The sequence below is a fragment of the Pristiophorus japonicus genome, chromosome 16 (genome assembly GCF_044704955.1).
Source record: "Pristiophorus japonicus isolate sPriJap1 chromosome 16, sPriJap1.hap1, whole genome shotgun sequence".
Lineage (NCBI taxonomy): Eukaryota > Metazoa > Chordata > Chondrichthyes > Pristiophoridae > Pristiophorus > Pristiophorus japonicus.
In genome coordinates, this window is record NC_091992.1 from 64,305,954 (window position 1) to 64,318,128 (window position 12,175).

A 12,175-nucleotide genomic window follows, 5' to 3' on the forward strand; every position below is an offset into this window, starting at 1 on the left:
TAAAGGACTACAGGTCTGCACTGTTTAAGTATCATACCCTGCCTCGTGGCGTCATGACTAAAGGTGCCTACATACACTACAGCTTACATAAAAAAAAGAAAGACTTGGATTTATATAGTGCCTTTCACAACCACTGGACGTCCCAACGCACTTTACAGCCAACGAAGTACTTTTGAAGTGTAGTCACTGTTGTAATGTAGGAACCCAGCACCAAGCTCCCACAAACAGCAACCAGTTAAATGTGAAAGAGGTAATCTGTTTTTGTGATGTTGGTTGAAGGGGCCATGATGTCCTGCCTGAGATTTCCTGCTGACTGTTAGTACCGGCTAATCAAAGTTAAGCATGTGTCACTTATTAGTGGGGCACAACCAATTCAAACTGTAACTTAATAAAAAACTTATTTTGTTACAATTGAACAAATTAAATGAATCTATTTCCGGGGGCGATGACTCACTCCACTCCCTCCGCTGCCCTCATTCTGTCTCTGATTCTATTACTCTGCGTGTCTGTCTATGATTTTTTCGATGTGTAAATGCTCTCTCCCCAAAAGCTGCTGGACCTGCCGAGCGTTTCCAGTATGTTGTTTTCAGCATCTGCAGTAATTTTCATCCTGCTTTCTGACGTGAAGGACCACAGCTATGAAGAGGGAATTGATCTAACAGCTCCCTCCACTCGCTAACCTGCTTCTCCCAGACATAGCCAGGTGTTGTAGCTGGAGTCTGAGGGCCAGGATACTGGGTCCCTTGCCGTCTGTCAGAGTGGTTCTGCTGCAGGACCAGTTGCTCAGGAGGTCAGTTCCAATCCCAACTCATGGTGCGACCATGACAGCTGGTTGCTATTAAATACCCAACTGGTTCATGAAAGGACAGAATTTGCATTTATTTCACAAGCTCAGGACATCCCAAAGCGCTTTACAGCCAATGAAGTACTTTTGAAGTGCGGTCACTGTTGTAATGTCCCTCAGGGAAGGGAATCTGTCATCCCTCCCCGGTCTGGCCTACACGTGACTCCAGTCCCACACTGTGTGGTTGGCTCAATGCCCCCATGGCAACTGGGGATGGGCAATAAATGTTGCCCTGCCCGTGTCACCCACATTCCAAGAACAAACTGTAACACGGGATTAGACTGAGTCTCAGCAAATCCTCTCCATTTCAAACACTGCCGACTTCCACCTCTAACATTGATCTCCTCCAACCCCCTTTCTGCCCATTGGCTGCTCAAACCCGCATCCTCCAACCCCCTCTCTGCCCATTGGCTGCTCAAGCCCGCACCCTCCAATCCCCTCTCTGCCCATTGGCTGCTCAAACCCGCACCCTCCAATCCCCTTTCTGCCCATTGGCTGCTCAAACCCACACCCTCCAATCTCCTATCTGCCCATTGGCTGCTCAAACCTGCACCCTCCAGACCTGTCTATTCCACAGCTCTCCTTCAATTCGCCACCCTCTGTAAATCTCAACCAAATCTCTGCTGCCTATCCCACACCAAGTCCCGCTCACCTATCACCCCATTACTGATCCACATTGGCCCAGGTCCTCCAACATCTCCAATTTACAATTAGTAGCTCATGTTTCAATCTTTTTGTGGCCTTTCTGTGAATTCTTCCAGCTCTTTCCCCCCCGCATCGCCCCAAATGCTCAGCTCCTCTGATTCTGTCTTGTTGGGCCCCCCTACTTCACTCCACCATTGGTGGCCGTGCCTTCAGCCACCCAGGCCCACACTCTGGAACTCTCTCCCTAAATCCCTGCCCCTCCCCCTCCTCCTTAAAGCCACCTCTGTGGCCGTCTCTCCCTGGATCTCTGTCTTTGGTTCCCACCAGTATTGCCTGATTACACCTCTGTGAAGTCTGACATCTGTCTGCATTAAAGGCGCTATATAAGTGCACGTTCTCTGGTGATGTTAATTAATATATGTGCACTATGTGGTTATATAAGGTGGAAGTGGACAAGAGCACAAAATAAACTGGTCAACTTTATGACTACATGTCAGACTCTTGTTAGTTGACCTTCAACTCTTGCTGCCCCCCCCCACCCCCGTACAGTACACTGGTGGATCAGCCGATGACCCAGGGGCCTGGTTCCCCCCGTCTCCCACTGGAGGGCCAGTGGATGACCCAGGGGGCTGCCCTTCCCCGTACAGTACACTGGTGGATCAACCGTGACCCAGGGGGCTGGTCCCCCCTTCCACAGGAGGGCCAGTGGATGACCCAGTCAGGGGTCAGGATGACTGGAGAGGAAAACCCTTCCCTCCCCCTCCAATTCAGCAGTTAGCCATTTTTGAGATTGCTGTAATCGCTCCCCTACATTGAGAAACATTGAGCGACATTTATGGGAAATGTATTTGTGGAGCAAATAAAGAAATGCCTTTAGCTTGTGATGCAATGTGTCATGGTGATTCACCAGTCAGTGACTGATTCCAGTAACCAGCTGCAGTGGCCGCACGTACCTCTGTGTGTGTTTCAAACATTGCCCAATGTAAGAAAGAAAGACGTGCATTTCTACACACAAATCACAACCTCGGACTTCCCAAAATACTTTACAGCCAATGAAGTACTGTTGTAATGTAGGAAACACAGCAGCCAATTTCCAGATAATGCTTTTTGTTATATTGGTTGAGGGATAGATATTGGCCAAGACAACAGGGAGAACTCCCGTGCTCTTCTTTGAAATAGTGCCGTGAGATTCTTTACATCCACCCCAAAGCAGTCGGGGCCTCGGTTTAACGTCTCATCCTAAAGACAGCACCTCCGACAGGGTGGCGCTCCCTCAGCACTGCACTGGAGTGTCAGCCTCGATGTTATGCTCAAGTCCCTGGAGTGTTACCAACGGTGTCATGGCTGATACAAGATGGTGCAATGCAATGCAAAGTGATTTTCTGTCTAAAGAGCTGTCGCTCTTTTCTGCAATCTCCCTGCTCTCCTTCACAAACCAACATTGTGATCACATAAACAATGTTTCCTGGTGTTCTCCACTTCTTTCCTGCAGCTAATAAGCCACCTCTAGGAGCAGCTCCACTTACAGCCCACGGCCTTGGCCAAGTGACCATTCTTCACATGTCAGTGTAGACAGTGAGTGCTGGCGGGACATTTAACCATGGCGGCATTATACTGAGCGTATCCTGCTGAGGTGTACGCACACACTTTTCCCCACATAGTGCACGGGATTGGGAGCAGGACCTCTGGCCCTGTCACTGGTCACAGTCAGTGAGTTCAGCATAGACAGGATATGTTAAATATCGAATAACTCCACGAGGCTAAGTATGGTGAGCTAGTTAATTGTGTTGCAGGCCAGCATTAACCATTTACATGGGTCATAGTGTACCAGTAATTTATTGGAACATAGCAGGTTCCAGGCCTTCTCAAAGGCTCTGTCTTGAGATTTGTCCCAAACCCAGTCATTACCCTTTCTCAGTAACATGAGCAAGGGCTCTAGCAATGTGCTCAAACTAGGTAGAAAGTTACCGAAATAGTTGAGAAAACCCAGGAACGAACGCAGCTCCATCACACTCTCGGGTCTGGGGGCATTCTTGATGGCCTCTGTCTTCGAGTCTGTAAGTCTGATGCCCTCTGCTGCAATCTTTCTCCCCAGGAATTCGACTTCTGATGCCATGTAAATGCACTTGGAGCATTTTAGCCTGAGTCCCACTCTGTCCAGACGATGTAGAACCTCTTCCAGGTTGTGCAGGTGTTCGGTGGTGTCGTGACCATTGATCAGGATGTCATCTTGGAACACGACGGTTCTCGGGACGGACTTCAGCAAACTCTCCATGTTTCTCTGAAATATGGCTGCCGTCGAGCGAATTCCGAAAGGGCATCTGTGGTATATAAACAGTCCTTTGTACATGTCGATGCACGTCAGTTTGTTCGAAAATTCGACCAGCTCCTGTGTCATGTAAGTGAAGGTCAGGTTCAATTTGGTGAATGACTTCCCCCCCGCTAGCGTTGCAAACAGGTCATCAATCTTGGGTAACGGGTACTGATCCTGTATCAAGACTCGGTTAATCGTTACCTTGTAGTCACCGGAGATCCAGACCGTGCCATCACTTTTCAACACCGGGACAATTGGACTGGCCCATTCACTGAACTCGACGGGCGATATGATTCCTTCCCGTTGGAGTCTGTCCAGTTCGATCTCGACCTTCTCCCTCATCATGTATGGAACCGCCCGAGCCTTGTGATGGACAGATCTTGCATCCGGGCCTAGGTGGATCTGCTGATGCCTGTTTCGTACAACGAGGGAAACTTGCTCAGCACTTGAGCACACGAAGAATCATCCACTGATGTTAAGGCTTTAATATCGTTCCAGTTTCATTTAATTTTCTCAAGCCAACTCCTGCCAAACAGCATTGGGCCATTGCCTGGAACGATCCACAATGATAAATCATGCATAGCTCCATCATACGATACCTTTACTGCCGCGCTGCCAATGACTGGTATGAGCTCTTTGGTGTAGGTACACAGCTTCGCATTGATTGGGCTCAGTTTGGGTCTTTTTGCCTCAGTGTTCCACAGCTTTTCGAAAGCCCTCTGGCTCATTATTGACTGGCTCGCACCCGTGTCTAATTCCATGGATACTGGAACCCCATTTAATTTAACTTCCAGCATTATCAGAGGACTTTTGGTGAAAGAATATACCCCATACATTTCTTCATCCTGTACCTCGGGTTGAGTTGCCTGTGCCGCTTGATCCACGCTGGATTGATCATCCTCAGCCACGTGGTGTGTTGCAGCACGCTTGCTCGGTTGTGGACACATTCGCTGAAGGTGCCCCATTGTTGCACAGCCTTTGCACACGAATTGCTTGAATCAGCATTGATGGGCCCGATGATAGCCCCTACAACACCAACAAGGCGAGATTTGATTCACCCCCGATGGCGGACTTTGAGCAGCTCCAGGTCGTACGAACATGGACAAGTAGGCCCTGCCATGTACAGCTCTGCCTGCCGACGATATTATTTTATGCACAGTAGTTGATGATGAGTTTTGATGCTGGGAAGATACCTGTTTCGAGTTTTCGTCCGTGGACATGCATGCCTGGGCGATCGTGATGGCCCTGCTCAGATCTAGAGATTCAGCAGCCAACAGCTTTTGAAGGATGACCTCGTGGCAGATGCCAAGCATGAAAAAGTCCCACAGCATTTCCTCCAATGCAGCTCCAAAGTTGCACGGCCCAGTGAGATATCTCAGGTCAGCGACAAATTCCGCCACGTCCTGGCCCTCGGAGCGATTGTGCGTATAGAAACGATACTTCGCCATGATGATGCTTTCCTTCGGTTTAGAAACATAGAAACATAGAAAATAGGTACAGGAGTAGGCCATTCGGCCCTTCTAGCCTGCACCGCCATTCAATGAGTTCATGGCTGAACATTCAACTTCAGTACCCCATTCCTGCTTTCTCGCCATACCCCTTGATCCCCCTAGTAGTAAGGACCTCATCTAACTCCTTTTTGAATATATTTAGTGAATTGGCCTCAACAACTTTCTGTGGTAGAGAATTCCACAGGTTCACCACTCTCTGGGTGAAGAAGTTCCTCCGCATCTCGGTCCTAAATGGCTTACCCCTTATCCTTAGACTGTGACCTCTGGTTCTGGACTTCCCCAACATTGGGAACATTCTTCCTGCATCTAACCTGTCTAACCCCGTCAGAATTTTAAATGTTTCTATGAGGTCCCCTCTCATTCTTCTGAACTCCAGTGAATACAAGCCCAGTTGATCCAGTCTTTCTTGATAGGTCAGTCCCGCCATCCCGGGAATCAGTCTGGTGAACCTTCGCTGCACTCCCTCAATAGCAAGAATGTCCTTCCTCAGGTTAGGAGACCAAAACTGTACACAATACTCCAGGTGTGGCCTCACCAATGCCCTGTACAACTGTAGCAACACCTCCCTGCCCCTGTACTCAAATCCCCTTGCTATGAAGGCCAACATGCCATTTGCTTTTTTAACCGCCTGCTGCACCTGCATGCCAACCTTCAATGACTGATGTACCATGACACCCAGGTCTCTTTGCACCTCCCCTTTTCCTAATCTGTCACCATTCAGATAATAGTCTGTCTCTCTGTTTTTACTACCAAAGTGGATAACCTCACATTTATCCACATTATACTTCATCTGCCATGCATTTGCCCACTTACCTAACCTATCCAAGTCGCTCTGCAGCCTCACAGCATCCTCCTCGCAGCTCACACTGCCACCCAACTTAGTGTCATCCGCAAATTTGGAGATACTACATTTAATCCCCTCATCTAAATCATTAGTGTACAGTGTAAACAGCTGGGGCCCCAGCACAGAACCTTGCGGTACCCCACTAGTCACTGCCTGCCATTCTGAAAAGTACCCATTTACTCCTACTCTTTGCTTCCTGTCTGACAACCAGTTCTCAATCCATGTCAGTACACTACCTCCAATCCCATGTGCTTTAACTTTGCACATCAATCTCTTGTGTGGGACCTTGTCGAACGCCTTCTGAAAGTCCAAATATACCACATCATTTAAGGTGGTTCCACACCAGCGTACACAATTCATTGTAAGTCTTATCCGTTGGTTGAGTCGTTGAGAGTAGATTCTTGATTAGGTCATAAATGTTTGACCCACAAGTGGTGAGGAGATTCCCCCCTGCGCTTAATTGCGTTATCGGTTCCTTCCAATCCGTTGGCTACGAAGTACTGGTCGAGGCGATCAGTGAAATCCTCCCAGTCTTCCCCTTCCATGAATCTCTCCATAATTCCAACAGACATGGTTGCGTGAAAGTTCGTATTTTTAACTCGTCGCCAATTGTTAAGTATTACGGGCCCAAGTTTCCACATGATTTGCGCCTGATTTTTAGGAGCAACTGGTGGAGAACGGACTATCTTAGAAATCGCAATTCTCCACATTTTTTTTTCTGCAGTTCTAGTCAGGTAGAACAGTTCTACTTTGGAACAGAATTTTTTCTTCAAAAGGGGGCGTGTCCGGCCACTGACGCCTGATTTCAAAGTTTCCACAGTGAAAACGTACTCCAAACTAACTTAGAATGGAGCAAGTGAAGATTTTTGTAGAACTGAAAAAACCTGTTCTACACATTAAAAAATCAGGCGCAGGTTACAAATTAGGCGTCCAGAACGAGGTGGGGGAAGGGAAGTCATTAAATTCTACAATAAATCCTTATTTATACTTCTACAAATATTATACAAATAAATCCAACCTGAATAAACATTTATAAGCAAAGAAAAGATTAAATAAACCATCTTCCTACCTGTGTGAAAGTGCTTCAGCCAGCCTCACAAGTTCGTTCGTTCGTTCCCAACGGCAGGGGGGGGAGGAGGAAGCCGTTCCCGATGGCGGGAGGGAGGGAGTGCGGGCCCGCCCGCCCGAACGCAGCGGGATGTGGGGGGGGAGGAAGACTTTCCCGACGGCGGGAGGGAGGGGAGTACGGGCCCGCCCGCCCGAACGCAGCGGGGGAGGGGGGAGGAAGACGTTCCAGACGGCGGGAGGGAGGGAGACAGTGAGAAGGCTGCAGGAAGCCTCAGTACTGATGTGCTGATGGCAATGTGCTTTTATTAAAAAATGTTCAAAAATTAAACAGCTACAAAGAACTTCAAAAATGGCCGAGTGCCAATGTTTTCCTTCACACTGCGCGTGCGCGAACGCTCCAACGCGCACGCGCAGGGTTGCTGGCAGGAAAAAAACTAATTTAAATGGTACCCGCCCTCTCCCACTTACAAAATCGCCTCGAGTGTAGGTTCAACCCCCTGGGCGCCGCGCCAAACAGACAAGGAGCTGCAGGGCTCTCCAGAATCGCGCGTTTTTTTTCCGCCGCCGTTTTAAGCGCGAAAAACGGGCACCCAGCTAGGAGGGGCGCCCGTTTTTTATCATGTGGAAACTTGGGCCCTAAATAACTCCATGAGGCTAAGTACGGTGAGCTAGTTTAGGCATGACCTTACTCCAGTTTATTTATTCTCAAAGTCAGGATTCAACATGGCTGCCAACATTATATACACGGCTTGCATGTATCCGCCAGTGACCATTAGGACTCCGACAGTCACGCCCTCCGGTGGCAGGTAAAACCCAGTTAACATACATAACAGGATACACTGCACCACCTTACCTCGTACCTTTCAAAGCGCTTCACAGAGGTGTAAGCCAAAGAAAAATGGGTAGCAAGCTAAAAATGAGTTATTAGGAGGGTCAGAAGTTGGGTTTTAAGGAGAAGCGGAATGGTTTATGGAGGGAGTGTGAGGCTGAGGTGACTGAAGGCACGACTTCCAATGGTGGGCTGAAGCGAATGGGGGACCTTACCGTTATTGTTCATCACTCAGTTCCCGTCCACAGCCTCCATTCAGGCTCAAAGGGCCGAATGGCCTACTCCTGCACCTATTTTCTATGTTTCTATTTCGGGCAGAAAGAGGTATCCAGTGAGTAGTTCACAGCCCGTTAAGATGTAATTACCTGTTTAATCACCTCTAGTGCCAGGCAATACTGAAGGTATGTGAAGAAATTGGGAACACAGTGATTGACAAATGTATGAACAGAGGCCGCTTTCACACCGCAGTGAGATGGTTTTTAGTCAGTCGCTAATCTTGGATTTCACAATCTGTCCAAAAAACAAGTTCACTTTCGCTACTTCCCGATTGAAGTAATTCCACATGGAGAGTTCACCAGACTGATTCCCGGGATGGCAGGACTGACATATGAGGAGAGACTAGATCGACTGGGCTTGTATTCACTGGAGTTTAGAAGGATGAGAGGGGATCTCATAGAAACGTATAAGATTCTGACGGGACTGGACAGGTTAGATGCAGGAAGAATGTTCCTGATGTTGGGGAAGTCCAGAACCAGGGGTCACAGTCTAAGGATAAGGGGTAAGCCATTTAGGACTGAGATGAGGAGAAACTTCTTCACTCAGAGAGTTGTTAACCTGTGGAATTCCCTGCCGCAGAGAGTTGTTGATGCCAATTCATTGGATATATTCAAGAGGGAGTTAGATATGGCCCTAAGGGGATCAAGGGGTATGGAGAGAAAGCAGGAAAGGGGTACTGAGGGAATGATCAGCCATGATCTTATTGAATGATGGTGTAGACTCGAAGGGTCGAATGGCATACTCCTGCACCTATTTTCTATGTTTCTATGTTTCTATCTATTGATGGCAGTTTCCAATTGAAGCTCCTCCTTCAGTTCCCCTCCCAAACAGCATGGATTCATATACACCCTCCACTGCATATAATGGGCAAATGGGGTTAGCTCCCACCTGCCCGCTGTAAACACACTGGGGACAGTACCACACCACACTCAGAGCAGCACTCGCTGAGGGGTGAGGGGTTGAGGGGGATGAGGGGTGAAGGGTGAGCGAGGTTCTGGACATGACTCAGCTGTCTTCCTGCGGGGGTCAGAGAGCAGGGTAACATGGGGTCATGGCGGGAAGGCAGTGGGACAAGACCCTCCCAACGGCCCCAGCCCCGCCCCACCAGAGTTAACACTGGGAGAAACAAGAAAGTACCGGTGTGAGGATAGTGTGAGACTCGGGCCTGGACAGTCACTTCACATTTTCAGCTTTTAGTAAAATAAAAGCAAAATAAGCAGTTGCATTTCTATAGCGCCTTTCACAACCTCAGGACGTCCCAAAGTGCTTTACAGCCAATGAAGTACTTTTGGAGTGTAGTCACTGTTGTAATGTGGGAAACGCAGTAGCCAATCTACGCACAGCAAGCTCCCACAAACAGCAATGTGATAATGACCAGATCATCTGTTTTTGTTATGTTGATTGAGGGATAAATATTGGCCCTAGGACACCGGGGAGAACTCCCCTGCTCTTCTTCAAAATAGCGCCACGGGATCTTTTACATCCACCTGAGAGCTTAGGTTTAGTGTCTGATCTGAAGGGCAGATGGGGGAGAGGGATAAAGCTGGCAGTTACAGGGCAGACAGACTTACTTTGTGGTGAGCAAACCTTCAGAGAGTATAATCTGAGGGCAATTGTTTCCATGCCGAGCCGGCAGTGACGGCCTTTCCCTTTACGGGAGGGAGGAGGCTGTGATTTCGGCAGCGTGCCCGGGACATTGGGCGCGCTCTGCCGCCACCGCCCCTCCTGCCCGGATTAGCGCTCCGGGGGAAGTTACCGCTTGATTCACTGCTCCGCATCCTGGAGCGCTAAACCACAACTTCGCGTCAGCTTCACTTGCTAAACGCCCGCCAATACTTTCCCACTTCCGCAAACACAAGGAAGTTATATAAACCTTTGTACATCACTGCTTAGGCTTCAGCTGGAGTATTGAGTCCAATTCTGGGCATCGCACTTTAGACAGGCTGTGAGGCCCTTGGAGAGGGTGAAGGAGAGAGTTACTCGAATGGTACCAGGGATGAGGGACTTGAGTGATGTGGAGAGACTGGAGAACCTGGGGTTGTTCTCCTTAGAGAAGAAGGGAGGGAAATTGGGCTACTTTGTGCCTTCCATTAGCATCCCTGGGGTGGGGGGGGGGGGGGCAACAGGGCCCTTACCCTCCCCGGGTATTCTGTCAGCAGTTCTCCTGCATCAATGTCACTGAGGAGCAGTGTGTGTGAAGGCTGCATTTCAGCAAGGATGTGGTCACAGAGCTCTGCCATCTGCTGCACCCAGACCTGGAGCCTCAGACCAGGGCGAGGACAGCTCTCTCAGTGGCAGTCAGGGTCACCATCGCGCTCAATTTCTACACCAATGGATCTTTCCAGGGAGCAACAGGAGACACTCCAACGTCTCCCAGTTTGCCGTCCATTGCTCCATCCCCGAGGTCACAGATTCTCTGTACAGAAGGAGGAGGGACTACATCTCCTTCCCCATGAGCGAGAGAAGCAGCTCGAGCGACATGTGGCTTTACCAGGATAGCGGGCTTCCCCACGGTGCAGGGCGTCATTGGCTGCACCCATGGTGCATCACAATCCTGAGATCTTCCGTAACCGCAAAGGCTCCCGCTCATTGAATGACCAGTCGGTGTGTGACCACACACACTATACTCACTGTCAATACCCGCTATCCTGGCAACAGCCACATGGCTTTCATCCTGCGCCAGACCGGTGTGCCAGCTCTGTGACAGCCCCCAAATGAAGCTCGTGGCTGGCTGCTCGGAGACAAGGGCTATCCGCTCTCCACCCGGCCCATGACTCCCCTCCACAACCCCACCGCTCCTGCCCAGACCTCGTACAATGGGAGCCATGTCACCACCAGGAACATCACTGAGCAGACCATCGGAGTGCGGAAGCAATGGTTCCGCTGCCTTGACCACTCAGGAGGAGTCTTGCAGTACTTGGCTGAGCGGGTATCCCTATTCGTCGTCGTCTGCTGCAAGCTGCACAACCTGACCATCATGAGGGCACAGCCATTGTCACCAGGCATAGCCGCACCACCTCAGGAGGAGGAGCAGGAGCAGGAGGAGGACCAGTATCAGCAGGAGGAGGAGGAGGAACAGCAACACCAGCGATGGAGGAAGCAGCCACTCAATCGGCCTTCTGCCAGGGCAGTATAGTGTAATGTCTGTAGCTCCACACTGTGGACTCCTGTGGCACTGCAGCCAGTGCTGTTTATAATAAAGGGACCAGGTCACTTGATGAGGTGACTTCTGGAAGATTCTGCCATTTTAAGGCTGTGTATGCTGTGAGCACCTTGAAGATATCGCAATGGCGACGAGGATGGGATTTAGTGGATAAAACAAAGCTGCAATTTTTGTTGGTGGAGGAGTCAGCCAACCGACAGAGAGACTTTGAGAGCTTCTCTGTTTTGATTAACAGCTACAAATCTGAGGTAAATTACAAGCACACTTGTTTGAACTGCCAGAGTCCAGATGGCCGCACCTATGGGGGTAATAGGGCATTTGGGGGAATTTCAACGTGACCGTGAAAGTTTCAGAGCGTATGTGGAGTGGCTAGAAATGTTTTTCACCACAAATAATATAATTGAAGTCCCCGATGATGAAAACCATAACTGAGTGCTTTTGGAATGACAACGGGCTATTTTCTTAACTGAAGCAGGGCCCGAGGTGTATGAAACCTTGAGAAATTTGCTTGTGCCTGATAAGCCAAAGGACACAACTCTTAAGCAGATTCAGCACTACAGCCCCGTGCGCTTGGAAACTGCTGAAAGTTATCGTTTCAGAATACGAGATCAGTTAATCAAAGAAAATATCAGTGAGTACATTGCAGCATTAAAAAAGCTATCTATTCAGTGCAATTTTGGA